At 48.4% G+C, this 14,773-nt stretch overlaps 1 long non-coding RNA gene across 1 annotated transcript; it reads right to left on the bottom strand.

The window, feature by feature from the left end:
* Positions 1 to 3,522: 3,522 nt before the first annotated feature.
* On the bottom strand, positions 3,523 to 13,257 carry LOC123169704 (uncharacterized). The gene is made up of 3 exons (XR_006484925.1): positions 13,248 to 13,257; positions 7,200 to 7,203; positions 3,523 to 3,700 (listed from the first exon to the last, which is right to left on the bottom strand). It is a non-coding gene; the product is annotated as an uncharacterized lncRNA (long non-coding RNA).
* Between the last annotated feature and the right edge of the window lie 1,516 nt (positions 13,258 to 14,773).

The raw sequence follows: 14,773 nt of genomic DNA, 5'->3' as shown, positions 1-14,773 counted from the left end.
ATAAGAAGGACGCTGACGGATAACATCCAACAAAGGATATGTCGGTCCATAAGGGAGCTGACGTGAGCATCGGCACACAACCAGAAGAAGTAACAATGCAAGGCATTGGATTATAGAAACAACTGACTAATTCAGAGCTCAAATGCAAAGGAATTCTGATTTTCAAATTAAGGGCTCAGAAGCATACGCTCTGATTAAGGATGGACAAGTTTGAGTAGACTTAGGGATACAATCGACGGTAATTTGATTGGTCGAGAACCAGCTCATGTTCAAACTGACACTGAGCCGGAAGGATGAATTCTAGGATTCGGCTGAGGAATGCGAGCGTCCTCAACCTATAGAATCAACAGACTTAAAATTATAAAGACAAGGGATGCCAATAAGATTATGAGACTTTATGGGATTAACCATAATGCAAGCAAGCAAGAATTTCAAGAGCAATAGGCTGCTCAGGATTTTCGGAAGATCGAATGGTATTTCGAAGTCTATTGTGAAACACATGAACAACTGGGAATGAGCGGATACTCGATAAGTGCGAGGAACTATCTGTAGGGGTATTCATCCGGCAAAGATCTGTAAGGCAGTGGCTCAAGAGATTCTTAAAAGTCGAAGAATAATTCAATGCATCTTGTAATAACAAGAGTAGCTGGGAATGAAAGTAAGAAGGACAAGTGTACGTATCTACCCATAAGGATGTATCGAGGGTAGGGGACTACAAAAGCGATGGATACAGAGTCTCGAGAGAACATCAGAGAGTATCTTCGGAATCTTCTGGTGTAGCAGGCGATCATCTGGGATAAGGGCTCTCCGGGAGGAAGTAGTTACGAGAACCTAGAGTCAGAGTTAGTAAATTCATTTTAACCCGAATAGAAGAGAGATCAGAGTCCCAGAGTATAGGTCGAGGAATAAAAGATCCTAATACCACCCAATGGCGATGTGGGCCCGTAAGCCACACAACCATGTTATTAAAAGTTTTGCAATGTCTAGACTCGACTTCGGCCAAGGAGTATGGAAGGGGGATTCCTACAGGCAGTTGGCTCTGATACCAACTTGTGACGCCCCCGATTCAATCGTACACTAATCATACACGCAAATGTGTACGATCAAGATCAGGGACTCACAGGAAGATATCACAACACAACTCTACAAATAAAATAAGTCATACAAGCATCATATTACAAGCCAGGGGCCTCGAGGGCTCGAATACAAGTGCTCGATCTTAAGATGAGTCAGCGGAAGCAACAATATCTGAGTACAGACATAAGTTAAACAAGTTTGCCTTAAGAAGGCTAGCACAAACTGAGATACAGATCGAAAGAGGCGCAAGCCTCCTGCCTGGGATCCTCCTAAACTACTCTTGGTCGTCGTCAGCGGCCTGCACGAAGTAGTAGGCACCTCCGGTGCAGTAGGAGTCGTCGTCGACGATGGCGTCAAGCTCCTGGGCTCCAGCATCTGGTTGCGACAACCAGGTAGAATGGAAAGGGGGAAAAGAAGGAGAAAAGCAACCATGATTACTCATCCAAAGTACTCGCAAGCAAGGATCTACACTACATATGCATGGGTATATGTGTAAACGGCCATATCGGTGGACTGAACTGCAGAATGCCAGAATAAGAGGGGGATAGCTAATCCTCTCGAAGACTGCGCTTCTCGCAGCCTCCATCTTGCAGCATGTAGAAGAGAGTAGATGGTAAGTTCACCAAGTAGCATCATATGGCGTAATCCTACCTGGCGATCCCCTCCTCGTCGCCCTGTTAGAGAGCGATCACCGGGTTATATCTGGCACTTGGAAGGGTGTGTTTTATTAAGTATCCGGTTCTAGTTGTCATAAGGTCAAGGTACAACTCCGGGTCGTCCTTTTACCGAGGGACACGGCTATTCGAATAGATAAACTTCCCTGCAGGGGTGCACCACATAACCCAACACGCTCGATCCCATTTGGCCGGACACACTTTTCTGGGTCATGCCCGACCGCAGAAGATCAACACGTCGCAGCCCTACCTAGGCACAACGGAGAGGTCAGCACGCCGGTCTAAATCCTATGCGTGTAGGGTCTGGGCCCATCGCCCATTGCACACCTGCACGTTGCGTACGCGGCCGGAAGCAGACCTAGCCCCCTTACTACAAGCGCGAGCTTACGGTCCAATGCGGCGCACGCCGCTCAGTCGCTGACGTCACGAAGGCTTCGGCTGATACCATGATGTCGAGTGCCCATAACTTTCCCAGGTAGTTGGTTAGTGCGTATAGACCAAATGGCCAGACTCAGATCAAATACCAAGATCTCGTTAAGCGTGTTATGAGTATCCGCGAACGCCGACCAGGGCCAGGCCCACCTCTCTCCTAGGTGGTCTCAACCTGCCCTGTCGCTCCGCCACAAAGTAACAGTAGGGGGGCTGTCGGGAACCCAGGCCCACCTCTACCGGGATGGAGCCACCTGTCCTTTCAGCCCCCTCATCAGAATCACTTGCGGGTACTCAACGAGCTGACCCGACTTTAGTCACCACATTTGTCATGTATATAAAGTATATAGTATATACCCGTGATCACCTCCCTAGTGAGCACGGCCCGATAGTATAGCATGGCAGATGGACAAGAGTGTAGGGCCACTGATGGAACACTAGCATCCTATACTAAGCAGTAGGATAGCAGGTAAGGGTAACAACTGTAGCAACAATGACAGGCTATGCAGCAGAATAGGACTAACTGAAAGCAGTAACATGCTACACTCTTCTAATGCAAGCAGTATAGAGAAGAATAGGCGATATCTGATGATCAAGGGGGGGCTTACCTGGTTGCTCTGGCAAGAAGGAAGGGTCGTCAACACCGTAGTCGAACTGGGGGTCGCTGGCAGTCTCGGGGTCTATCGGAAAGAAGTAACGGAGGGGGAACACAATAGATAACAGAGCAATCAAGCATCATAAAGTGTAACATGGCATTACGAGGTGCTAGAGGTGACCTAACGTAGTAGTAGGTGCTACTGGCGAAGGGGGGAAACATCCAGGAAATTATTCCCGGTGTTTGACGTTTTCGGACAGATGATCCGGAGGGGAAAAGTTGTGTGTTTGCTATGCTAGGGATGTGTGGCGGATGAACGGGCTATGTATTCGGATTTGTCTCGTTGTTCTGAGCAACTTTCATGTACAAAGTTTATTTATCTGAGCTACGGATTATTTTATATTAACTTTCAAAGTTTTAATTCATTTTCTGAAATTTTTGAAATTAATTTTATTTCAAAATGAAAGAATAAAGTGCTATGGGTACACAGAGTGTACTCAGAGAGGTGCATACGTGGCTGATAGTGGGCCCAGTTGACTGGGTCAACTGCCCAGTCAGCAGAGGCTGACTGGTGGGCCAAGCTGCTGACTCAGCAGGGTGACTAGGCCGGCCCTATCCACTGGAACGGTGACAGGGCCCAACCTGTCAGTGACAGTGGTCCTAATCTATGGGTTAATAAAAAGGATGGTTAATTAAAGGGCGTGGGGCCTGACTGGCAGTGACTGTTTAGGTTGTCCGTCTAGCCCGAGGAAACCTTTGCACGCCTCCGTTACCTTTTGGGAGGCCTACGCCCCATAGAAACTGTCTACCTGAGACTGTCCCTTGGCCCGCGGGTCTGACACAAGGTTAGAATCCGAGCTCTTCCAGAGTGGTATCTCACTGATGGCTCGGGCCCCGCCGGAAGGGGGCCTTCTTCGCCTTCCACCTATAGCTAATTAGGTAGTTTAATTAACAAATAAATACTCAGCGCGTGGGGCCCAGCGGTCAGCGGCACAGAGAGAGGGGTTAGTGGCTGGGTTAGTGGTGCCACGTCAGCGCCGGCGGCTAATCGCCGGCAACCACAATGACGGCGGCGCGCACGGGAGGTGTCGGAATTCATCTACGGTGGCTCGTTTCGAACGCTATGCACCTACGGCTTCGTGAGGTTCGCGCGCATCCAGCGGTGGTGTTGGCTGGCCGCGAGATGGCCGGGTTCGATGCCAGCGACAAGGTGGAGCGTCGACGGCTTCACGGGCGCTTGGCCATCGGCGATGCAGGGCACGGGGAGAGGAGGTAGGGGTCGCGTTGGAAGACGGGGAAGGCGAGGAGCACAACGTCGTGCTCGGACGCGAGAGGTAGTGGCTTTGGCCACGGCTGCGACATGCCCGGCGGCGAGGAGCTTCGGCTCCAATGGCGTCGGTGGCTACGGGCACCAAATCAAACGGGGCAGAGAGGGGTTTCGAGAGGGAGCTCACAGTGGATGCGTAGAGCAGCTCAGCGGCCTCGGGGATGGCTCGACCTTGCCGGAATCGATGGCGACGATCGACGGGGCCAAGGACGACGGAGATGATGCAGGGCTCGATGCAGGGGGGGTCCTAGTTCCCACGGGCGGCCTCAGGCAACGTAGAGGATGACGGTGGAGCAAAGGGACCGAAACCAGGAGCCGGGGAGGAGGGTAGCCACGCCGGCGAGCTTCGCCGTGTCGACGGGTGGTTCAGTGTGGCGGATCTGACGAGGGAGAAAGCGAGGGGGAAAAGGCAGGAGGGCTCTAGGGTTTCGGGGCGTCTAGGAGGGGTTGTCGTCGACCTAGTAGGTGCCGGGGTGCACCGGATGGCCGCCTCGTGGCCATCGGCGCCGTGGACGGGCGCTCTGTGTCCATGGGGGTGGGGTGAACAGAGGAAGAGGAATGGGGGGGGGGTTAGGTGGGCCGGCCTGGCAACTTCGGCCATTTGGGCCAAGTGGCCCAGGGGGTTTCTACCTGTTGTTTTATTTTATTTTGTTTTTATTTATTCTTTTCTGTATTATTTTAGTTTCACTTTGCTATAGTTTAGATAAAATACAAACATAGTTCCTAGTTTAGTTTCACAAATATGTCACTGCCCCATTAGTTTGGGCAATTAAATAAATTAGCTTAATTTTTTTATAAATTGAAAAAGGCATTTAATTATCTATTTCTGCTACTGTTTTATTTATTTCGGAATATTGAAACATTTTGTAAAAGTGTGGTTACTTCACCAAAATAATTTATGGATTATTTTCCGCAAACCGAACATTTTAGTTTTAACTTTTGAAAACTTTTGATGTTTTCCATTAACTCAAATTCGAATTTGAATCGTTTTGAACTAAAGCAAGATTAGCAACAGTAATCATGGTGACTTGGCATCATTAGTAGAAGGTCACTGTAGCTTAATTATCCGGGCGTCACAAAGATCTGAACCAAATTCGCCTTAACGGATAGGAAGTAAGATCTCCTCTTGTGCAGTTCCACTAAGATCAAGCAATCAAGCAACGTTGTCGGTGTGACATTTTGGTTGAACTGCACAAAACACTCTTAAAACAAAAGTATTTTGTGCATGCAACAAAAGGTCACAATGGCAACGAGGTGAAGTAGATAACCATGTTTACACAGAGGTGCAAAAGAAACAATTAGTGGTCAATAACGGTGGATGACACAGAAGCCAACAAAAAGAAGCATCTACCTTATCTAAATGGGAAAGAAAGCAAGACAGTAGCATTTCTCAAACGGTGGCATTGATTAATATTAACATAGAGATTATATTAACAATAAAATTCATTAAACATGTAATTTGCTTTTAACTGTGGCATTGCATCAATTTTCCAGCGACATTATTAGAGGGTGTTTGTTTACAGGGACATTTTGGTGTAGGGACTAAAAAAATCCGTGTCAGTCCCATCTAAACCAAACAGGAGGGACTTTTAGGGACTAAAAGTGGGCATTTGGGACTAAAGAAAGAAGACCCCGAGGGAGTCTTTTTGGGACTTTTTCCAACAGTTGCCCCTGCCACGCATCGCACCTTGTCTCTATTAGTTCATTACTAGGTGTAACATGGTCTTTTAGCATGTCATTTAATAACCTCTAGTCCATGTTTAGTCCCTGGAACCAAGCAGGTAGGGACTAGGGAGTTTTTAACCAAACATGGCCTTAGATTAACAACAACTAATGAGTTGCACGGGACAGTGGACGCACCAGCACCATGTGCATCTACCGATGTACTGTGGTCATGCACAATTTGTTGCAACAAAGAACAAACAACCAAGGAGCATATTTGTGTTGGTCCCAGTTTTGTTATCTTTAGACACCTTTCCCTATGTGAGCGCAACAAATCTAGTCCTGCTCAAACTCTACAGCCTTGTCCCTTCCTTTCCTTTTTGAACTAGTACTTTCGCCCGTTCCTTTCCTCTTTGAACCACGTCCTAGATTTATGCGATACAACTTTCCCCACTACTTTCCCCCATTCCTTTCCTCTTTGAACCACGTCCTAGATTCATGCTATACAACTTTCCCCTTCATTTCCTCTTTGAACCACGTCCTAGATTCATGCTATATACAACTTTTCCCACTACTTTCCCCCACTCCTTTCCTCTTTGAACCACGTCCTAGATTCATGGTATACATGCAGCTAGAGCAATGCATGTGGAGTAAGTAAGTTATACCTTAAGGTTCTTGGGGCGTGGCTCGGTGGGCGGCGGGACGGCGGCGAAGAAGAAGGGGTCGGAGGCCCTCCCGCGCCGCCGCTGGGTGGAAAGTGAACAGCTGCGCCGGTAGTCCCTCGCCGACAGCGACAGCGTTAAGCCTCCTTCCCTTCCCGGCGGACGGATCCTGTCGGCTGTTTAAGCAGCAGTGAGGGGAGAGACAGGCCAACGAAGTCTTGTTTAGATCTGGAGAGGGCAAGAGAGTGTGAAGAGAGCAACTACAAGCGATGAGGCTCCAGCGGGAGAGGGAGAGAGAGTGTGAAGAGAGCAACTACAAGCGCTGAGGCTCCAGCGTGTATATATATACTGGAGAGAGAGTGTGAAGCGTGCAAACCCTAGAAAACATTTTGACTAGTCAAAGAATCCTCCTGGCACAAATTATGCTCAAGTGTAGTTATCGAACCCGAGACCTCAAGTTTGATGAGCGAACAGGCTAACCAGCTACACAACCCTCCTGTTATGTTCAACGAGAGGGAAATAACCTTTTATACATTCCTGCATTCGTGTGACAAGCATGCCGTGTTTTTTTGTGTGTGTGGGAGTCATTGGGATTTCAATCATAATCGTGTCATGTGGCTTTGGTGGTAAGACTATCCACAGTGGTGCAGAAATAATGCAGCCTTAGTCACCTTACCTCTCTGCACGTAGTACGTTGGGTCCCACCAGTCACAGGGTGAAACAAACAAATTAATAAGAAAAATTAAAAGCGCCAACGGTGTATCTTACCTCACACATCTCGCTACTGCTCGGGAACACTGTCCAATTGATCCCTCTGTTCGCTCACGTACTATTTTAAGTGAATCCTTATTATAACATGCACACAAATTTTGGGCACTTGTATTCGACTTAAGTCAGTGTGCCAGCGTATCTCGTATACTTACTACTCCCTCCGTCTAGGTGTAATAAGTCACGTTAGAAGGTGCAACGGGACCAAGGTGCGTGTGTGTGTGTGTGTGTGTGTGTGTGTGTTTAACAGCATGTGTGTGTTAGAGAGAGCGACAGATCGACCTACTCCTACAGAGAGATGTTGTGTAGTGTACGATTTTAGCCGCGAGAGTCGGTGAATCCTCTCGTTTCCGTGCGTGTCCGGTAGGGACATGCGGACAACTGCCACGCCCGCTCCTGACCAGCCTGGCCCACCCAAAGCCCCTCCATCGCCCGCGCGCGCTTCCCGCCCAAAATGGTCAGCGCCGCTCGAATCGGTGCCGCATTCATGCCCGGGCAGAGCGGACGCGACCTCTCACTGGCGCAAGAGTGATGGTTGCTTCGTCCGTCCAACTTACTACTGGATCTATGTGATTTGACGGCTCATTGGTCTTTATTACTGAGGTGGTAGGACTGTTGGATTTCCCATGCTTTCAGCGAAAGGAGGTACTACTACTAGATTACAATTTTCTCCATTCTTACAGTGGAGGCGTGCAAGAGCAGTGAAAACACGCAGGCTCAGTGATTACATGGCCCACCTCACACTATCACCGTGCGACACCTAACTCTTTACATAGTACTCCCTTCGTTCCTAAATATTACTAGATGAGTCCCCGCGCGTTGCCGCGGAACAACGGTATATCTCTCTGCGCAAAATTATCGATTTCATAGAACTAAAAAAAACTCTATAACCGCATGACAAATGTGGTAGCCAAACTAAATAAACTCCCATCATCATTTAGATCATCCCACGTAAGGGAAAAAGATCAGCCAACTCCTACTGCATAATGGGATTATATTTTTCTTTTTGACATGTTAATGGGACTTAAAAGCTCACTTACATGCATGCTACCGGTGCATGCTTGCATGCAGACATGTTGATGTGATTTAAAACCCACTCACATGCATGTGCCACGGTATTTCTGCATGCTTGCATGTGGCTTAGTGTGGAGCCTCTCAACGTCTAGATCAGACGGCTATTATGGACTGATTTACTTCATCTAACGGCTACATCAATTTTGATGATGTGGCTCAAGGAGAGGATAGAGAATTCCTAGTAGTGGGGGCTAGCTATTACTAGTAGATAAGTCTTTGTAGAGATTCCACTACATACGGAACAAAATGAATGAATCTACACTTAAAATGCATTTATATACATCCACATGTGGTTCATGGTGAAATCTCTACAAAGACTTATATTTAGGAACGGAGGAAGTACTAGTATAGTACGTACTGTAATTTATCAGCGAGATAAATTTGTACAATGCTATGAAGCTTCCAGCTTCTGTTACATGTATCTTGCGTCCAAGGTTGCCCGTTGCAACATTTCATCAAATACAAAGGAGACTAACATGCATGCTATTGCATCTCAATGATTGACAGATCATAGCAAATATGTACTCCCTCCGTTCCAAAATAAGTGTCTCAACTTTGTGCAAACTTTAGTACAAAGTTGTACTACTACTAAAGTTGACACTTATTTTGGAACAGAGGCAGCTAAAGAAAAAAAGATCCATGCAGTCCCTAGCCCTTGAACCGTGAACCCTGACCAGGCTTCAATTTGCTGGCAACGTTCGAGCTTCCTAATAAATGAAGTTTGCAACCTTGTGACCATCGGATCATTTTGTGCAGTTTCACCAAAATTGAGATGAGCATCCCTGTGGCAAAGAAATTGAAGAATCGTGATTAGAATAAGATTACTGGGACTAGTTGATGAGACATAAACTCATCACAAATACAGTATGTAGAAGCCAGTAGAGGTATGTGTGGGGCAAAGAAGTAGAGAGATATCCACAGGGAGTGATGTGGGCAGCTGGAGCAGTGGTGCAAGCCGGCTGTCAAGGGAGTTGTACCTGAGGGACGTAGCTCAACCTTGAGGAGGGCGGCGGGAGGCGACAACTGCCCACGTCGCGGCAGTGAGCAAGGGACGAAGGCAACCTCACCGGCTTTGTGAGAGAGAACGGCGGGGACCCCTGATCGGGACGTGCCGACAGTGGGTTTTCGCCGTCGGCGACGGCCACCGCATCTACACTAAGCATCCACCCCTTCCCCAAGCGGACGTGATCCGCTGGGATGTTAGAGATGTGGCCACAGTCGTTTTGTGCGAGAGAGTGTGAAGAGAGCAACCCCAGCAAGCAACCGTGTAGGCTGGCCTGTCCTGACTATGTATATAGTGGAGCGGTTTCCTTTTCTCTCCATATGAACCTATCATATTGCGTACGTGCCACTGAAGAAAAAAACTTTATTTATAAATGACGCGGCACCTACTACTCGTTCTCCTATAACCTTGCGCTTGGCATCTCCAAAATATTAACCTTGCGATTGGCTCTTCGCCTCTTCGGGAAGTCGAGCAATAATGGTAGTGCAGTATATATCGTTCTGGCTATATGAGACCGAATGAATTGTTGCACGTCCACCACGTGGCGAGGGAGAGTGCTACATACGGAGCAAAATGAGTGAATCTACACTCTAAAATACGTCTATATACATCAGTGTTTGGAGTATGTACTAGTAGTTCATATTGAAATCTACTAAAGGACATATATATTCCAAACAATATGATATAATCTCTATAACCAAGGTAGTAGGGACGAGGAGTAAACGGAGGGAGTAGTAAAGTTTTCTCCTCGTCCTGCGAGCCACCGCGCGCATGGGCGAGGGAGTGGGCGTAAGGCGGAGCAAGCTTCACCTCATCCTGCGAGCCACCGCGCCCGTGGGCGGGGGAGACGGCGTACTAAGCAAGCTTCTCCTCATTCTGAGAGTTGACAGGACACATCAAAAGTACTCCAGTGTATAGAGCCTTGCCTCTAAGGTAGGCCCCACATGGTTTGCCTCTTTTTTTAACATTACACGTGAAGTCGCAATTTGTTTGTTCACCCGTGGTAGACGATCCTCCCTCCACCAAGTGGACAACCAGTACACGTGCCAAATTACCACGTGGGTTGCCTTTTTCGTACAGAAATGAGCTCCACCGTGTACCCGCACGGGTGTGGTTGGGAAAGAGACGGGAGTACGTGCGCCGTGCATGCACCTCTTCTCTCCGTGCACGCCCCCACTTACGTGGGTGTGTGTGAGAGATACAAACCGCGTTCGTGAGTGTTTTTTGTTTTGGGGTGGGGGTGGGGTGGGGGGTTGATTTCGTGAATTATTTGTGGGAATATGTGTCGATGACATCTCAAACAAAATTTTGCATGCAATGTGTGTGAAATGGAGGCCTATCCATATCATACATAGAGGGTCGGGCAATCCACGAGAAGAGAGGGAGCGGTCATAGCTATCGATAGAGTCCAAGAGAGGATCAAGTGGGTGGGTGCGAGATCGATGAAGAGAGCCATCGAAATTGTGTGTGTGTGCAAGTCAAAGATATAGGGCGACTGGCCTACCAGAACGTTAGAGGGCACATGTCAAGTTTGTGTGTGGAAGGGAGACATGACTAGAGCGCTCGATGTATCGGTGTGTGTGGGGGGAGGGGGTGGGGGAGGGGTAGGCAGAGGCCTAACTATAGAGGTAGAACGACTCGTATATGTGTTGAGAAGGAGAGACCCAGCTATGTCTTGAGGGAGATCGGTCGACATCCATACATAACTAAAGGACGGGCAATATGATGGGACAGAGAGAGAGAGGAGAGAGAGGGAGGAGAGGAGGAGAGGGAGGGAGGGAGGGAGGGGTAGAGTGCTGGATGGGTGATGGAGTTTGCTTCTCGAAGATGGTGGGAGAGGCCTACTAGACAAACTGAGGGTGGAACTGCAATGTTATCAATAAGAGTGGGGATGTGTTTCTGTGTGTGCCTGTGCGTGATAGATCTGTCGGGACGCATCCATGGATGATGAAGGGGAACCATGTGTTTGGTAAGCAAACCTAACTAGATCGGTAGATCAATTGTTGTTTGTCGGAGGAAGGGAGAGACACAACTAATGAGGTAGATTGATTGACGTGTGGGTAAAAACGAGTTATAAGGACCTAGCTAGCTATATGTATAGCGAGAGATCGGTCGGTGTACGTCCATTTGTTAGAGGCAAATAAGGCCCAGCGAGACGGATAGACAGAGAGAATGGAGCTAGGAGGTGGTGCGAGAGGCCCAACTACTAGCTAGATAGGGGGAGGAGTGTGCGGTTGTGAGATCGATGAAAAGAGGGGCGAGAGTTTACACGTGTGTCTGACCGTATGAGAGACACGAGGCAAGGACACATAAAGGAGGAGATTGAAGGTGTGTGTGTATGTTGTAGGCAGGCATCGCTGGAGAGGTTTATCGATCGGTGTGTGTCGGAAAGGAGTTGTGGAGACTCTGGGAGAACGACCTAAAGAAAAAAATGAATGTGCCCGGTGGATAGAATGCCGAGGGAGGGGGAGGGCGAGGAGGGCGTGTGCATGCACGAGAGAAAGTTAGTGGTAGCTACAAAGGTTAGAGGATTGTGTGGGTGTAAGAGACTAACAAAGATCATAATTTGATATGAAAGCGGATTCATATATTTGAATAGGAGATCATAGTGTTTTAAACATTGCATGCATGAATATAGCGGTGATACACGTGCTGTGCACATGTTATACCATAATGTGATAATGCATGGCGTTTGCAACTCACAGCTAAATGCCGAACAATCTAAACCATACTATACATCAAACAATCTCACATTTTATTTGAATTTGTGATAATGTGTGGCGTTTGCAGCTTACAACTAAATATCGAACAATCTAAACAATACTATATATCGAACATTCTCACATTTTATTTGAATTTGTGGTAATGTGTGGTGTTTGCAACTCACATCTAAATACTTGTAGGCGTAGGGGGCGGGGCACCATACATAATGTGATAAACACATTATACATATGAGACATGGTTTAGATTATGAAGATCTAGCTAGAGCTAGAAATGTAATGTGATTTGAAATCAAAATAAAGTGGATTCAAAAAATCTAGTTCGAGTTCATATAGTACACATAGTTCATATGTAACTCGAGACTAATCATGTGGTGTGCTGTGAAGATAATACACAAACGATGGTTTAACTTGACAATAATGATGATTGTAGATCTTATTAAAACAGAGAAACGAATTCAAATGCTTTGACTTCACAACAATCATTACTGTAGATCTTATTCAATAGAGAAACGAATTCAAATTTAGTTCATATTGAAGCGGTAGTATATACGTTTGGAACGCACTAAAACGTTCATTTGAGTAGTAGGTTGCATGCATTATACACGTAGCGAAATATTTTAATTGAACATAACATGAATTCAAAGTTTTGAATGACATTTGTAGTGCGCATTGATTTGGTACAGTACACGTTAGGCTTGTCCGGAAATTTCAACCCGCGCCTTGTTAGCCCGAAATATTTAAGATATATCTTTGTCTCGTTGTGCTCCGACAACTCCCTCCATCTCAACCCACGCCTTGCTATTCCGAAATTACAACGCGCGCGAAAACTCCCACCTCCTGTGAAATCCCGACACGTGAAATGCCCGTGGTACCCCTGAACCGAAAGAACCGCCTCAAATCGGTGGGGGTACTTTCGTAACTTACCCCACATTTCGGACAAGCGCGTCTCTAAGCCATGGTTCCCCACTGCCATCCCATCCGCCCACCCATTCGTACACCGAGGCCGCGAAAACCCGCGACGAAACCCCACACCCTGCTCCGTCCGCCACCCAGCCGGAGCCTCTTCCCCGACAACGTCGTCCACAGTAACACCTCGACGTCCCTCATCCACCGTACCGGATGAGGATCCGTCATCGATCTCATCGTCCCGCCGGTTTAGCCACCCCGTCCTCCACCTCCAAGGAGCTGCCCTGACGTTCCCCTCGTCTTTCGCGCCACCTCCATTCCCACACCGCCGTCTTCACCTGCACCACCGGAAGAGCATCATCATCACCGTTTCCTCGGATGAAGCTGCGGCCTAATCGGCTCCACCAAAGAGGTTGTACACTAATCGCCGCATTTTCTTCTTGATTCGATCTCATGGTGCTGCCGGCGCTCGGTCCTGAGCCGACACGGCGCGGCTCCATCCACGGTGGCGTCGCCGGCCACTTCCTCCACGACGTCGCTCCCTCAGCGGCGATGTCCACATCAGTAGGAACTGCTGCTGCTTTAGCTCTCGCTCGCGTTGCTGCTCTGCTCTTGCTCTCGGTCCCCTGCCTGGTCTGCTCTTGCTATTGCTCTTGCTTGCGCTGCTGCTCTCGCTCTTGCTCTTGCTTGCGCTGCTGCTCTCGCTCTTGCTCTTGCTTGCGATGCTGCTCTGATTTAGCTACACTTCAGTCGACTGAATCGACTTTTGGGTCAGTCGATTTTCAGGGGGTGGGGGGGGGGGGGGGCTCGCTGGGGTGAAAGAAGAACCAGCCGCAGCGGGGAGGGGGGCTCGCGGGAGAGGTACCCCACTATCTATCTTAGGGTTCAGGATGGGGGCGGTGGTCGCCGGCGGTGGCGGGGCGTTGGCGGGGCGGTGGCGTGGGGATCGCCGGAGAAAAAGCTTGGCACGGGGGGGGGCCTAGAGGGATTGCCGTGGCGGCGGCGGACCGGCGGTGGGGAGTGTTTTCGGGGCGGGCGGGGCGGCGCACCGCCGGCCGCGGGCGGCGGGGGGCTGCTGTTTGGCCGGTGGTGGCTGGCGGCTCAGGGGGGTGGAGGTTGAAGATGAACCGCAGGCCCTTGATTTCGTATCCAACGGCTGCAAAATCGACTGACCAGAGATGAAAAAGTCAGTCGACCGACGTGTAGCCTCACCTTGCTAGTGCGTTCAGTTTCGACAGCAAAATTCAGTTTCGACAGCAAAATTCAGTTTCGACAGTTAAGTTCAGTTTCGACAGTTAAGTTCAGTTTCGACAGTTAAGTTCAGTTTCGACAGTTAAGTTCAGAGATGAGCGGCTGATGTATTTTACATCTAGCACTTTGTGGTTATGTATTTTACGTCATGTATTGGAGATGCTATTAGAATTCCACTCAGGTTAACGTTGTTCGTTGTCTCTCTTGTCCTGCTTCAGCCTCGGCGTCGTACAACTCACCGGAGCTGCTCCAACGACGAAACCCTCCATCACAGCGGAGCAGTACCTCGGGCTCCATCTCCAGACGCCTAAGATCTTCTTCCCCTCCTCCGACAGCAAAGTCAGCCGGAGCATCCTCACCGGCCAACCCAATCACGCTGAGATCGACATGGCTTCGCCAAAGAGGTTGTACACTTGTTGCATCTCTTTTTTACTCTACATGTTATATATATTGTCCACTGAGCACACGGATTTGTTCCTTTAGTGTCTCCTTGAAAGAAAAAACGTAGGAATTTTAATTTTCACTTGTCCTCCTTTTCAAATTCCTATTCATGAAGCACAAGACTAAGAGATAGTAGCATAATAGCATTATAACCGTACATTTTCTTGTGGTTTGACTTAAT

This window comes from Triticum aestivum, chromosome 7D (genome assembly GCF_018294505.1).
Source record: "Triticum aestivum cultivar Chinese Spring chromosome 7D, IWGSC CS RefSeq v2.1, whole genome shotgun sequence".
NCBI lineage: Eukaryota > Viridiplantae > Streptophyta > Magnoliopsida > Poales > Poaceae > Triticum > Triticum aestivum.
The sequence above is the reverse complement of the archived record's forward strand: the minus strand, read 5'-3'. Positions and strand labels throughout refer to the sequence as shown.